This window comes from Crassostrea angulata, chromosome 3, assembly GCF_025612915.1.
Source record: "Crassostrea angulata isolate pt1a10 chromosome 3, ASM2561291v2, whole genome shotgun sequence".
NCBI lineage: Eukaryota > Metazoa > Mollusca > Bivalvia > Ostreida > Ostreidae > Magallana > Magallana angulata.
In genome coordinates this window covers 56,483,384-56,498,146 of record NC_069113.1, presented here as the reverse complement: position 1 = coordinate 56,498,146, position 14,763 = coordinate 56,483,384, and positions in this window count along the sequence as shown.

The window sequence follows — 14,763 nt, the reverse complement described above, 5'->3', positions numbered from 1 at the left end:
GGTTAACATGCGATGGACTGTTGACCTACCCAGGTACAGGCTTCACCTAAAGGTTAACCTGCGATGGACTGGTGTTCTACCTAGGTACAGCCTTCCCCTAAAGGTTAACCTGCGATTGACTGATGTCCTACCTAGGTACAGCCTTCACCTAAAGGTTAACATGCGATGGACTGTTGACCTACCCAGGTACAGGCTTCACCTAAAGGTTAACCTGCGATGGACTGGTGTTCTACACAGGTACAGACTTCGCCTAAAGGTCAACATGCGATGGGCTGGTGTTCTACCCAGGTACAGCCTTCACCTAAAAGTTAACATGCGATGGACTAGTGTCCTACCCAGGTACAGGCTTCACCTAAAGGTTAACCTGCTATGGACTGGTATTCTACCCAGGTACAGGCTTCACCTAAAGGTTAACCTGCGATGGACTGGTGTCCCATCCAGGTACAGCCTTCACCTAAAGGTTAACATGCGATGGACTGGTGTTATACCCAGGTACAGCCTTCACCTAAAGGTTAACCTGCGTTTGATTGGTGTCCTACCCAGGTACAGGCTTCGCCTAAAGGTTAACCTGCGATAGACTGGTGTCCTACCCAGGTACAGGCTTCACCTAAATGTTAACCTGCTATGGACTGGTGTTCTACCCAGGTACAGGCTTCACCTAAGGGTTAACCTGCAATGGACTGGTATTCTACCCAGGTACAGCCTTCACCTAAAGGTTAACCTGCTATGGACTGGTGTCCTTCCCAGGTACAGCCTTCACCTAAAGGTTAACCTGCTATGGACTGGTATGGTACCCAGGTACAGCCTTCACCTAAAGGTTAACCTGCTATGGACTAGTATTCTACCCAGGTTCAGGCTTTGCCTAAAGGTTAACCTGCGATGGACTGGTGTCCTACCCAGGTACAGGCTTCACCTAAATGTTAACCTGCGATTGACTGGTGTTCTATACCCAGGTACAGGCTTCACCTAAGGGTTAACCTGCGATTGACTGGTGTCCTACCCAGGTACAGGCTTCACCTAAAGGTTAACCTGCGATGGGCTGGTGTTCTACCCAGGTACAGCCTTCACCTAAAGGTTAACCTGCGATTGACTGGTGTCCTACCCAGGTACAGGCTTCGCCTAAAGGTTAGCCTGCGGTGGATTGGTGTCTTACGCAGGTGCAGTCAACGACACTTGTTTGCCTGACACCACGGGCACCACCCATGCCACCGGGCAGACGCGTTTTTATGGCTCAAAGATTTAGCAACCACGAATTCCGATGATTCATCTTTACAACTGCTAATTTATATCATTACAGTTACAAGATAATCAGGATGGTTTCAACAGCAGTTCATGTAGCCACCTTACTTCGCAACAAATCACTTATCAACCTTGTGTCATTAAACAGAATTGTTGAAATATCTGGCCTTATATATAGCAGGAGGGTGACCTCAGGAATTCACACCAAGCGTCATCGTGAAAACAAGAAGATGGAATGACAAAAACTCAGACTCCAAAAAACAGGACCACGGGACCAAAATAGAGACTTTCTTTTGTTTTTCTATGATATATGGAGCAGGGGTCGCATCATTTGGTCTTATGCGCATACAAATCAGACGGTGGAGCCGCGAAAACTCTTCCGGTATTTATGGGGTCTTGTTTTGAACTCGCTGGTGTTATTTGGTATTGAAAAATTGATTTATTGTGTTTTTTGGCCACAATTATTTTAAAATGCATATATATGCAAATGTATGTAATGTTGTATATGGGGGGGGGGGGGGGGGGGGGGGGGAGAGAATCTCTCGATGAAGACAACGCCGATTCAAATACCCAAGCACTTATACCGGTATATATTACACTTGAACACAACATCATCGATTTCTATTTAACCTTGACATATAATTTTAAATCAGTAACTTGATCCTGAAAATTCATTGAAAGATCTATCTTATTGACAGCTTAGAAATCTATTTTGAATAGCTATTTGAATGACTTTATTTATTTATTTATTTATTTATTCATCTATTTATTTATTTACTTATTTACCTATTTGTTTTACGTGATTAAGTGAACTGGAAGTCTTCAACTGTCGTGTTTTTTTTCGGTATTGTTCGGTTTCATACAGCTTGTTAAGCATTTATGTATTCTTTCGTTCATTTGTATTTGGTTTTTGGGTTTTTTTAATATTTCTCTGACAAACCGGGCTCCTAGACATGAATAAACATGTACACGTTTGGTGTTGATATAATTTTATTTTGAAAATATTTATGGCGATATTAAGACAGACAAAACCCAGGACTAGATGTAAACGAGTGGGTGACAGTTGAAGTGTCATATAAGGGGGGGGGGGTTAAAAGTATGGTTTCCCTGTTACAAGAATGTAGCATGAGGAAAAAACGTAACAATTAAAGCAGAACAAATCACAAGCAGATATCACATGGAGATTGGATGCAATTTTGTGTGCTTGCTGTATGTTTTTTAAAATACGAGTAAAAAGGGGTTTAATCGTAAATATTATACCTTTGTATATTGTACCTATATATATTTACCTGTATATTTTTACCTGTGTATTTTGTACCTGTATATTGCACATGATAGATAAATGGTTTCTTTCACAGTCAGTTGGTTTCAAATTAGGACAATGTTTTTTATCGGATGGCAAATCTTTAGTCGCCTCTAATCAAAGATGGATAAATTATGATCAAAAACACAAAGGAGGCGCCACCTGTACACCGTATTTAAAACATAAACCAGCACCGGTCATTCCGAGTCCCCTCCCTCCGAGCATTGGCCCACCTGATATACACTGTAATTGTTCCAATACACGCGAGCTTGGGAGATCCCTGTGACTGTCTTTCGCATAAATTTGTGCCCGTTGTGTTACATGTACAAGTAATCATCATTTAAGAGAACAAGGCTATAATCGCTATAAAGATTTCGATGTGTATCTAGTGTCAAGGTCGTATACAATAATAGATCAATGTTCCGTCTGGAGTTTTTGCATTCTTTTCTTTTTTTTAAATTTACCAAGGTCCTTCTGTTGTCGCAGTTGGACGACAAGGATTCACAAAACGTAGTCCAGACCTTGATCGTTGAAAAATGGTGGATATATGTTGTCCTTCATCGACTTCATGCGACGCTCAAGTTCTTAAGGAGGCTGGGGGGTCGAAATATAATATAATATAAAACCATCAGATTTATTTGAAAAATTTATATGCGATTTCTGAAGCTATCAACTACTATTTGATAAAGAAAAACTTCATATATTTTAATATAAAATTTTATCATTTTCTATATTTTTTTACGGAACTCTTCTTTTAAAGGAGATCAGTATTGTCTAAAATGGCAGCCACCCCCCAGCCCCCTTAAGGTAGTCTATCCATAACTATCATATTTCATATCTAATAGATTGCAAGTTTGATTACTAAAATCTTAGTGTGGTGTTAAGGGGTTTATTTAATAATAAAGATTAATCTTTTAAAAAAAATTAAAATATTGAATATTAACAAATTTATCCCATCTTGAAGGGGCTGTTGTGTTGTATTGTTTCCCTAAACTGAATAAGGAGTCATTCTATGAACATTATGAGGTGATCGAACACGGTCAGGTGTGATCAAATCCAATAAAGCCCGAAGGGTTGATAACCTCATAATATTCAAAGAATTTTTCCTAATATTACCAGTATCTCTGTAATTTTCAGCAATTGTTTGATAAAATATTTAAATAGTCATAGATGAAAAATGGTGGACTATACATTAAAACATCGATTCGTATAGTATTATTACTGATGAATTTCAAGTCATTAGAAAATGTAGATATTCAAGTATAATCAATTTAAGATGCTATATAACAATGTGTATTCCGTCATTTGAAGGGCAAATCAAGACGCATGTTGTATTTTAAGTATATGTAAGGCGTCATTTATGAACAAGTAAAACACCGCGATGCGTCATCTTACAACGATGTGTGGTGCGTCAGTGCATGCGTCAAATTGCGTTCGGTGTACAAAGTAATTTAAAAGCAATATCGACCCCCTACTGAGATACCGGTAAAAAGGCATTATTTTTATTCGGTAAAAAAAGGGGGAAGAGGATTCTAGTATGAATTTATGAAAAAAGAAAGCGCTGTACCTCAAAAGCTCTGACCCACCTTCTCCGACACACACACACACACAGATAAACACACGGAATAAGTTTTTTTTCGCTCTCTTGGAGAAATAAATAAAGGCAAACTCCCCACCCCACCCCAAAATTGTTCTGCGCAAGCATTTTAAAAGATTCTCCATCAGTAAAATTTCATCAAGCACATATAACCTTAAAAGATTTTAATTATGGTGTAGTTTTGCATTCTGAATTAAGGAGGTTGGCACCTGAAATAAAAGTAATTTCAATCATCCACTTGAATATAAAGATGGGGACCTGAAATGTTCATTTATATTATTTGTGACCCATGTCACATGCCATTTTTAGCCGGGCTCTGCTGAAAGCAGAGTCCTGGGTGTAGGCAGGCAAATCGCCAATGTTACTATAAATAGCACTTCAAATGTAAATAAAAAACCAAACAGCGTCAAAGAAAAAGCTTTCGCTATACCAAATAGTTACACAAAGAGCAACGTTTTGTCAAAAGTGATGGCATTTTGTTTCTTTTTTTTAATTTCGAGAGAATTGTCTATCTTTATTAAGTTTTTTTTATTAATAACGTGTTTTAAAAACAAGACTATGCATTTTGGACACATACAATGCGCATGAATTTTCATGAACTACTTTGCTGCGCGTTGAAAAAATGGGGATTGAATATATAACGCTTCTTGCAAAATTCAAGGCAGCAACTGTTAATTTTTTAGCCGGGCTCTGCTGAAAGCAGAGTCCTGGCTATAGGCAGGCAAATTGCCAATGTTACTATAAATAGCACAAATAAACAAAAAACCAAACAGCGTCAAGGTAAAGCTTCCGCTATACCAAATAGTTACACAAAGAGCCATGTTTTGTCAAAAGTGTTGGCATTTTATTTCTTTTTTTTTTAATTTCGAATGAATTGTCTATCTTTTTTAGTTTTCTTATTAATAACGTGTTTTTAAAACATTACTATGCATTTTGGACACATACAATGCGCATGAATTTCCATGAACTACTTTGCTGCGCGATAAAGAAATGGGGATTGAATATATAATGCTTATTGCAAAATTCAAGGCAGCAACTGTTGAACTTCTACTAGACAGACATATTTTTGTTTATAGCTGCTTACAAAATTTGGTCGCTCTCTGATGCTTTGCCGACATTAAAAGTATGAGAGAGAGAGAGAGAGAGAGAGAGAGAGAGAGAGAGAGAGAGAGAGAGAGAGAGAGAGAGAGAGATTTTCAGTCTTTACTACACAATATGCATAAAGACACACCAAAAGAGCCCGGCTTTCAGTACTTCAGTACTTTGATTTCTACTAGACAGACATATTTTTGTTTATAGCCGCTTACAAAAAGTGATCGCTCTCTGACGCTTTGCCGACAATAAAAGCATGAGAGAGAGAGAGAGAGAGAGAGAGAGAGAGAGAGAGAGAGAGAGAGAGAGAGAGAGAGAGAGAGAGAGAGAGAGAGAGAGAGATTCAGTCTTTACTACACAATATGCATAAAGACACACCAAAAGAGCCCGGCTTTCAGTACTTCATTACTTTGATTTGGAAATATAGTGCCCCAAACAGAAATGATATTTTTCCTGAAACGTGGAAATTGATAATTTGAAGAAATCAAACAAATATTTATACTCTGAACTATTATTTAATTATGATTTTAATGTAGTATGAAGTTGAACACATGTAGTGACTATAAAGTTAAAATTTAAGTCAAAATTGAAAAATTATTCCTTTACTGGGGGCTTTAAAGGCCAGTACATAATAAACACAACAACAGATGTTACAAAATTTTTGGAGTAATCAAATTTTAAAAAAAATTATAGTAATGTCATCTTTCCAAAACTTTGCATACAAATAGATATACATTTGATGTCTTATTCAAAAGTTAAACAAGTAGGGGTCAAATCTCAAATATTTGAGATATAGCATGAAATAAGCTAATTTTAGGCCAAAATTGGAGTTTATTTTTTCCTAAGTTCTATGAAATATAAGCTAAATATGCCGAAATATATCGATAGAAATATCAAAATATTATTTAAATATGTTTTTAGATCATCATGAATATATCGTAATACACAAACTATCTAGAATGTTTGGTCTGCGCTGAAAATTTGGAAGCGAAAGTAACAGTACTCTAAAAGTAGTGAGTTATGAAAATTGTTCATTTCCTTCTTAAGAACCTTCCGCCACAAAATATAGTCCCTTACAAAACTTGGTAAAAATGTAATTTTTTAAAACAATTTTATTCAATAAAGTTTATTTGGCATTGGAAAATATAAATATAACACTAGAATTACATGTAATATGTCATGCAGAATTTGCAGACTAGAGGTAACCCAAAATGACGACCCAAAACTTAAGGAGCTAACCTCTTTAATTGCTTGTTAATTATATATATCCAGTAAACAGCATTAAATGAGTAAGAGAGGGCCCTTGCCAATAGACTTGACATTGTATGTGAGCGATTAAGCTTGCACCAATACCCTCTAACTTTAACAATGCCAATCAAAATGCAATCTCATATTTTGTGGCATGCTTTTTTGAATAAAAAAAAGGAATTATAGTACAACAGGGACGGGTTGTCGACATTATTTTATATACCTAACGGGTTTTTTTTTACTTCTTCCCATGAGAAAATTAGACCATTCAGGTCTGCTCTCGACTTTCTCCTTGATTAGGCGCCGGATTTGACACACCATAACGAGTCTTTGTGTGACAATGTATATCTGATTTATATCGCAGATAAAAACCACAGATAAGAAAACCAAATTAATCCAAAACTCTTCATTTAAGTCCTTCATTCAAAACTCTTCATTCCAAGCTGTGTGGTAAATTCTACATGCGGTTTCGGATGGGCGGCGTTGGTTTGATATCAACATATGTTATTGATTAAATCAAATGGATTGGACACAAGTTCTAAATAACATAAGTAGTCTTTTCCTAACAATAATATTATAAGTTTTATCAAAAAAAACCACACAATACATTATCATTTTAAATATTGGTTTAAATATATTTTACTGCATAAGGATATACAAATAGGTTAGAACGCAGGCTTTAAAATTTAAACATAGAAGTTAGGTGGGCGGGGTTAAGGGTTCTGGTCACTTTATTATAGTATTGATGAAGACACTGGCATTGAAACAAGTTCAGATGTTGTATGTTATGTTGTAAAAATTTTGAATGTAAATACAAAATCTACATGTACAACACGACAAAAATAGTCATGTTGTAAATATTGTATTTACTGTCATGTTGGTAGTTTTGAATTTATACCGGGTGGCAGTAAATACAAAAATTATTATCATGTTGTAAATTTTGTACTTGCTGCCTCCCGGTAAATTCAAAATTTACAACATGACATGACATTTACCCTGTAAAATCAGCTGTTACAAGCTGACACTGTATATTAGGTTTCTCAACGTTTCTCACAGATGTCTTACAGGAACATATGCTGCGTGAAACCTACAACCTTTACACATGGATTTGCTAACAATGTAGTTAGGTACATGTATATAGTAAATCACTTTATATCGAGTAATAAAACAAAATGTGAATCGAAGATATATCGGAACAGAACAACAGTGTGTTTTTACGTGCAATATTATAGATTATTTTGTATTCGTTTGATCTTTACAAAGAAATTTTGCTATTATTACCGAGAATTTGCATCATGCATTTTTACAAAGGAGTATACAATTTGAATTATATTAATAAATACTCTTTCGTACATGGTTGACACAAAAGATTTTGCGTGTTTTTGTCGTATGCAGAGGTTTTCTCTCCTGGCTTTGTCGATAAAATGATTTTGCTAGGTAAGGACATTATAACGAGAAAAATAGCTCGTTATAGCGAGATCTTTTCTCGTTATAACGCGATCTTTTTTCGTAATAACGAGATAATATACTCGTAATAATTACGAGATAAAAATATTTTTTCATGTGGCCCTATTTGTCTTGCGTAAGAACATCGATGTACGCTTTAAGAAAGTGCGGACGCGTACGATGTCAACAGATATTGAGACAGGGTCATAAACACTCGATGCCTTGTCAGACTTTCCGTTGTTATTTAACTTTTTTGTAATTCAACGTTTGTCTACAAATCTTGTATAGCCTGTGTCATTGATAACCAGGAATTCCTCGACTGTGTTTTTGTTCAGACGGATTTAAAGCGACTTTTAAATAAATGCTTACATGCACGTATTATTATCAAAATTATAGGCTATATTGCATGTTTAAACTAATTTCGATTAGAGGTTTATTCCAGCAGATTGTACTAAATGCTTATAATTGCATTCTTCCCCATTTTGATCGAAGTCTTATTTTGGTCTAGAGCCTTCAAGCAAAGAACGGATATTAGAGCTGTCAATGGGCGATCTATAGATAACCCACTCCGCCATCTCAAATTCATATTTAACCCAATGGCCATGTTATGTTCCAGTTTTGACTTTTACACAAGGATTGTCTGCCAACCAGTTCGACTTATTTTGAAGAATTTACATAGTCATCACAACTTCAAAAGCGACCGAAAAAACTGTTCTCTCCAGATAGAAATGCCAAACAGTACGTACGTGATATACCTGTTGTACAATATTTATATGTTTGTTTTTACATGTCCATACTGTCTACGATATGGTAATGAATATATTGATACAAGGAGTGATTTACTATATACCTAACGCAATATATAGCACCATTTACCGAGTATAGCGCCAGAAAGACGCACCGGTGACAACCCAATGACAACGGTTTATAATTCTTTATCTCATTAGAATATTCATGTCCTCTTTCGGTTGCCTAAATATCTAGGTAATTATGGTAACGCTGCATTTCTTTCTTGGAGATTTATTACATTAAATGGGACATTTTTTCAGTAACCACACAGTACAAATGTCAATGCATGTAGGAATGGTTACAGATTCTTTCTAAGTCTGGAATGGTACAAGATTGCAGCGACTGAACATGTTGGTATGCATATCAAGAAAGGGCGGTACCTTGAAAAGTCGTGACCTTGCCCATATATAGCGAGCATGTGATCCCGGTCAAGGAAGTGTGCGGATGATGTACTAGTATCAGCCAAGTGTGTGTGTGTGGGGGGGGGGGGCTCAAAACTAGATCAATTCTTTTCACGGCGGGTTTTGAAAATAATATGCTGTTTATGTCATTCAAAGCGCGTAAAAATCTTGGAACACTTTATTACGCCATAGATAATTGTTGACAAATACAAGTATTATTTAATCAACAAAACACTTTCTTTGGTGGTTCCTGTGGGTATAAAGCTAGAGAATTGCTAAGTAAATCTCATCTGTAATAATTCATACCATCATGCGATGATGTATCATGAAAGAAAGCGTCACATATTCGTATCTCTCTCTCCTCTCTCTCTCCTCTCTCTCCTCTCTCTCTCTCCCCTCTCTCTCTCTCTCTCTTTCTCTCTCTCTCTCTCATAATATAAATTGTTTGAAGTAAGTAATGAGTCACGTTATGTCGTGATTCGGTATTTAGAATGATGACAATCGGATTTCTTAAAATGTAAAATACTTAGTAGATGCATAATAAATGTAAAGTATAAATGGCTGTACTCTCTACAATATAAGGCGACTATCATCAAACGAACTCTGGGTATCAAAATGAAATGACAGAGAGCGTTATTGAGAATGGCGAAAACGTTTGCCGTTGATATGATCGAATTGTGACTTCGTTTTGGATGTTTATTATTTTGATTATTTTAAAACTGCACTGGTTCTTCGTTTTATTGGAAAATTATTTGTATACATTTACATGTTCTAAATGTTCTCAATGACCAAGTGGTTAATGCATACAGTCCAATTTAAGCAGCTTTGAAAATCCATCTTAGATTATAAAATAGATATATTTTGAAAACATAAGTGTACAATGGTATACAAGCTAAAATAGTTTTCAAAACGTTATAAAACACTTAAAATAATACCAACAAATACCAACACCCCCTCTAAATCAGTGCAAGGCAAGAATGATGTATGTATGCACTATGCAGTCGTTTGCGCCCTCTCTCTCTCTCTCTCTCTCTCTCTCTCTCTCTCTCTCTCTCTCTCTCTCTCAGACTTAGAACAGTGTTAGTTGTGTTAGGGAGGAGGAACAGAGGACACTGGTTTGTACCTATAAATTCTAACTTTTGATTGTTATTCAATTCAGATTATTCTTTTAAACCATTAAATGGGTATATGGCGTTCATCATACTTCCTTACAAACAAAATTATTCGATGTTTTGTAATAATGTCAAAACATCATTTTTAAATTGCATTGAATAATAGAAATATTGGTCAACCAAAACGGGTACCTGTGACGCGAGACGGGAAGGGGGGGTGTTCTTATCAAAGGCACTGTGCTACACGAATAACTACGTGGTTGTAATGAAAATACCGGTATATGCTCAAAACATATTACTGTCGAAAATTAGGCAAAGCAAAAAACAGAAAAAAAACGCTTGAATCTGATTACAATACATTAAACTACATGCATGTATTTGTTCTGTGTAAACATTTCGGTAGATATTCTGTCACGCAGACATTGCTGGAATACCAATGAGGCCTGATCTTGTTGGCCGTCCCTCGGTAACTTACAATGGTTGCTGCCGCCGTCTGGAGAATGTCTCGCCCAGAACCGTGTATAAATATACTTACATACTTACACCTTGTGCTTCCCGTAAAGCCATACGTTAAACTTCCCTGCAAATGAAACGTTTATCTCGCGTCGTTAAATATGGAAATATAGAAAGATCAAATTAAACTTTAAAAAATAAACCTTATATATTCCAAACATCCTTCCAGATTCCCTCATTTTATCTATCTATCTATCTATCTATCTATCTATCTATCTATCTATCTATCTATCTATCTATCTATCTATCTATCTATCTATCTATCTATCTATCTACATGTATCTTTCTTTCTTTCTTTATCCGATTTTCCTTGGTCAACAGGCCCATGTGTGGACAGATAAATAAATTATCAAGGTTCTGTTTTGACTGCGATATCCAGCTAAAAACCAATCGACTGCTAATTATTGAAATTAAGTACATGTATCACCATGAACCATATTCATCAAAAGTATCTCATTATCTCGCCCAAATACCAATCATCGGGATCGGTATTCCTTTGGTATAAATGTAATAGGCTTATTCCGCGGTGATCATATTTATTATCCCCATGATCCATGCTGGGCCCCAGGACGTAATTCACATCTCTGGCCACCAGTTTTATCGATAATTAAAGTCTGTAAAGTGTTTGTGAACGCATATTTTCGATGCGGTTTACGGAACTTCAAACTAAGTAATATTTTAAAAGTATCAAAAATCTAGATTGTTTTCATTATATCAATTACAATGTATACAAGTTTAATATTGTACAATGTATATGTAACCTTAGCATCATCTTTATGTCAGTATTTTGAAATGTTGACGTTTTAATTGCTTTGACGACTTCTCGGCGGGCTTTTCCGGTAAGCGGAACGAGCTCAGTTGGAAAGGCCCCGATTCTACTGCCTCATAATTTGAAATACCTTTAATATCTTTCCTTAAGCCTAATATCACTTTAATATTGATACATGTCTTAGGAAGCGTTTTGGAGCATAATTTTTTGTTCACCCTTCTCCCACGATTTTCGATCCCGATGTAAATCGTTCCTCTGTCGCCATGTTGTCCTGTCACGTGGTCAACCTGTGCTGCGATACGTCGATATGTCAAAACTATTTTTTTACTGAGTGTTTAGCTTTGACAAGGAAACTGTGACATTTATTTTCAATTGACATGAATTAGCTTGCTTTTGATGTTTGTGGCGTATTAAAAATATGAATTGATTTCCTGTGGTTTGACATCTCTAATTTTGCTTTGAATTAATTCCTTTTGAGAGTTGATTGTCCAGATAAACATATGCGTAGTATTTTTTACTGTTTCTCTGAGGAAATTTGGTAACATTTGAAAGATATATTTTGACAATATCAAGCGATTGACTGTGAATGGGGTCTAAAAATGTAGACGCTCAAAGCTGCGGTAGAGGCTTGTTTGTTATAGAGTGAACAGACCTAAAGTGGTATGGGACACCTCCATGTTGTGACATTTTGGTTATCGAAATAAACAATAAAATGAAGAGTAATTAAATAAGTAGTTTCTCTCCCGATATCGTCACTTAACAGCGTACAAAGGGTTGTAACAGTGGGTACGGTTTACTACGAATCTGCAAGCCGTGAGTTCGAATCCCGCTAGGGGTTTTACTCTTTTTACCTCTCCAAATATTTTCAAAACCTATTTTTGGCTAAATATTGTCAATTTTAAAATTCTTAACCTGTGAAAGTTTTCTAATTATCATGTACTCTATCCCTGTTAATATCTACATATGTCCCATACCATCTTAAAGGTAGACGCGTGTTTGTTTTATAAAGTGATCGCGGTTTGAGCGGTAGACACTTGTTTGTTAGAAGGTTAACACTTGCCTTGAGAACGTGTTTTTTTCTAGCTCTATTAAAAATAATTATCTTTTGTTTCTTTCTTCCAAGACAACAATGTAACACTTTCATCGGCAAGAGTGCGACATTGAATTGGAAGTCTTAGTACCGTGTTACAGCACACCAAGGTTGTGTAATAATAACCAACACAATAAAGATTACTTCCTGGACAATGTCTCAGACGTTCGAAACATTTTATAGTCATTTGGGACGATTAAAATATTTGAAAATTGTTTGATCGATGAATTAATTAAACAGCTAATAAATATTTTTATTTCAATTTATATCGATGAGTTGTCGTCATCCACGAGATGTCTTTCGTTGACATGTCACGTTGATGAGTTTAATTTTCGATTAGTTGACTTTCGATGAGTTGTCGCATTCGGCGAGTTGTCTTTCGATGAGATGTCCGGCACCGCTAATAAATCCATAAATTCATAGAATCAAAAAATAGATTCATAAATAGAAGAGTCATTCTTAAAAAGAAATAAATAATTAGTGCTGTTAGTTTGAGATAAGGGAAACCTGGGAGTTTTCTTACAACATGTGATAGTAATGTTTCGTCGATTTCGGGCTTGATTGTGTTCCAGTCTCAAACGAGTATTAGTCACAGTGCATTTTCCTTTCTGTCCTTGATCAGCTTAAGGATTAAAATTTCTCATAGGAAGAATTTCCATCAGATATTTTTAACTATTATATATAGTGGTGAAGTGTAAAATCTGATATCAATGTCTCCATCTAGATTTTGATTGTGTGATGAACGGAGGTGCACAAACAACACATGCTGCGAGAGGTTATCAAAGAATCACCCGTTATATCGATCGGGATCGGACGAACTTCAATGGCGACAATCGTTGGTGAGAATTTCGTCAACCGTAAAGCAGATTGTTGGATACCGCCCCGGATAATTATCGCACGTGTGCATTGTATTATCATCCGGGTAGTTGGACATCAAAGACGTGTTAAGGAGGATCAACGGTGTCCAAAGGATGTCGCGGACCGTGAAATGGCCACCTGAAAGACAGAGACTGTGTAATCTGTATAGGAGGGTGCTGATCCCGGTGATCTAGGGCATTCCATTGCAAATTCCAATTTCACGTGTACATACTAGTATGCAGTTCTCGTTTGTTCTATGAAAGTTTGATCAATCTTAAACTGCCCACCCCACCCCCCTCCCGTCCGTCCGTTATAACTCGATGTGTGTAATCGTGATGGGAATGGCATAGTAGGTTTGCACACAATCTCTGGGCCATCGGCAAAATAGTCCTGATCTTTTCTCCTCCGGGATATGGGATAAATACTTCCGCTACTGTCACTTTCGGATGTTATTTGGTCAGACCGTATAAATGGCCATTAAGAACAAACTTAAATAGATCTGATATTCAAATATCAATGGCACAATGATAATAGTTTAAAAGGTCTCTTCACTGTCGGTAAGAGATCTCCGTGGACATACATGCGGTTCAGATTTGTTAAAAAATCTTGGACCATACAGTTAAAAGTATCTTAAAATTCCTTAGCTTTGACTCTGAATTGAATTGAAGGGGTCTACATAGTTGTGGTCTCTTGCGAAACCTATCATCCATTTCCACTATTTAAATCATGTGCAAAGAGAAAGAAATGAAGGTTTTTTTGAGTCAGAAACATGTTAGGTTAGCACCGAGGGTTAGCGATATTATGCAAAAATGCTGACGATGCGTCGACAGGCGTCCAGTTTATCTCACGTCAGCGGCCCTCCTGTTTGATCTAATTCGGATATATATAGCCGTAATACCGCTCATTATAGAAGCATTATTTTAATGAAAAGATAATAGGTGCGCTTTATATATATATTTAAATTGAACATTCAAGAAGTACTCTTGAGAGGCATAATAGAACATGTGTTCTTGTGTTATAAAAGTTCTGCACCAAACTGTCGATAGAGGAGTTAAAATAACAAGCCGGGACGTGGCCTACATATAAATTAAATGTTGTGACCGAAAAAGGCCTTAATTAATTAACATGTTAAATATACTGTCTGCATGTTAAGAGGGGCTGTCGACGCTGCCATGATAAATCAGAAATCAAGGTCAATCTTTGGAAATAATGTCTTCGTTGATAGATAAATCGTATCAAACATTTTAAGGATGTTATTTATAATTATCTATATTTCACTCTGATTACTATTGATATTGTTCTGATT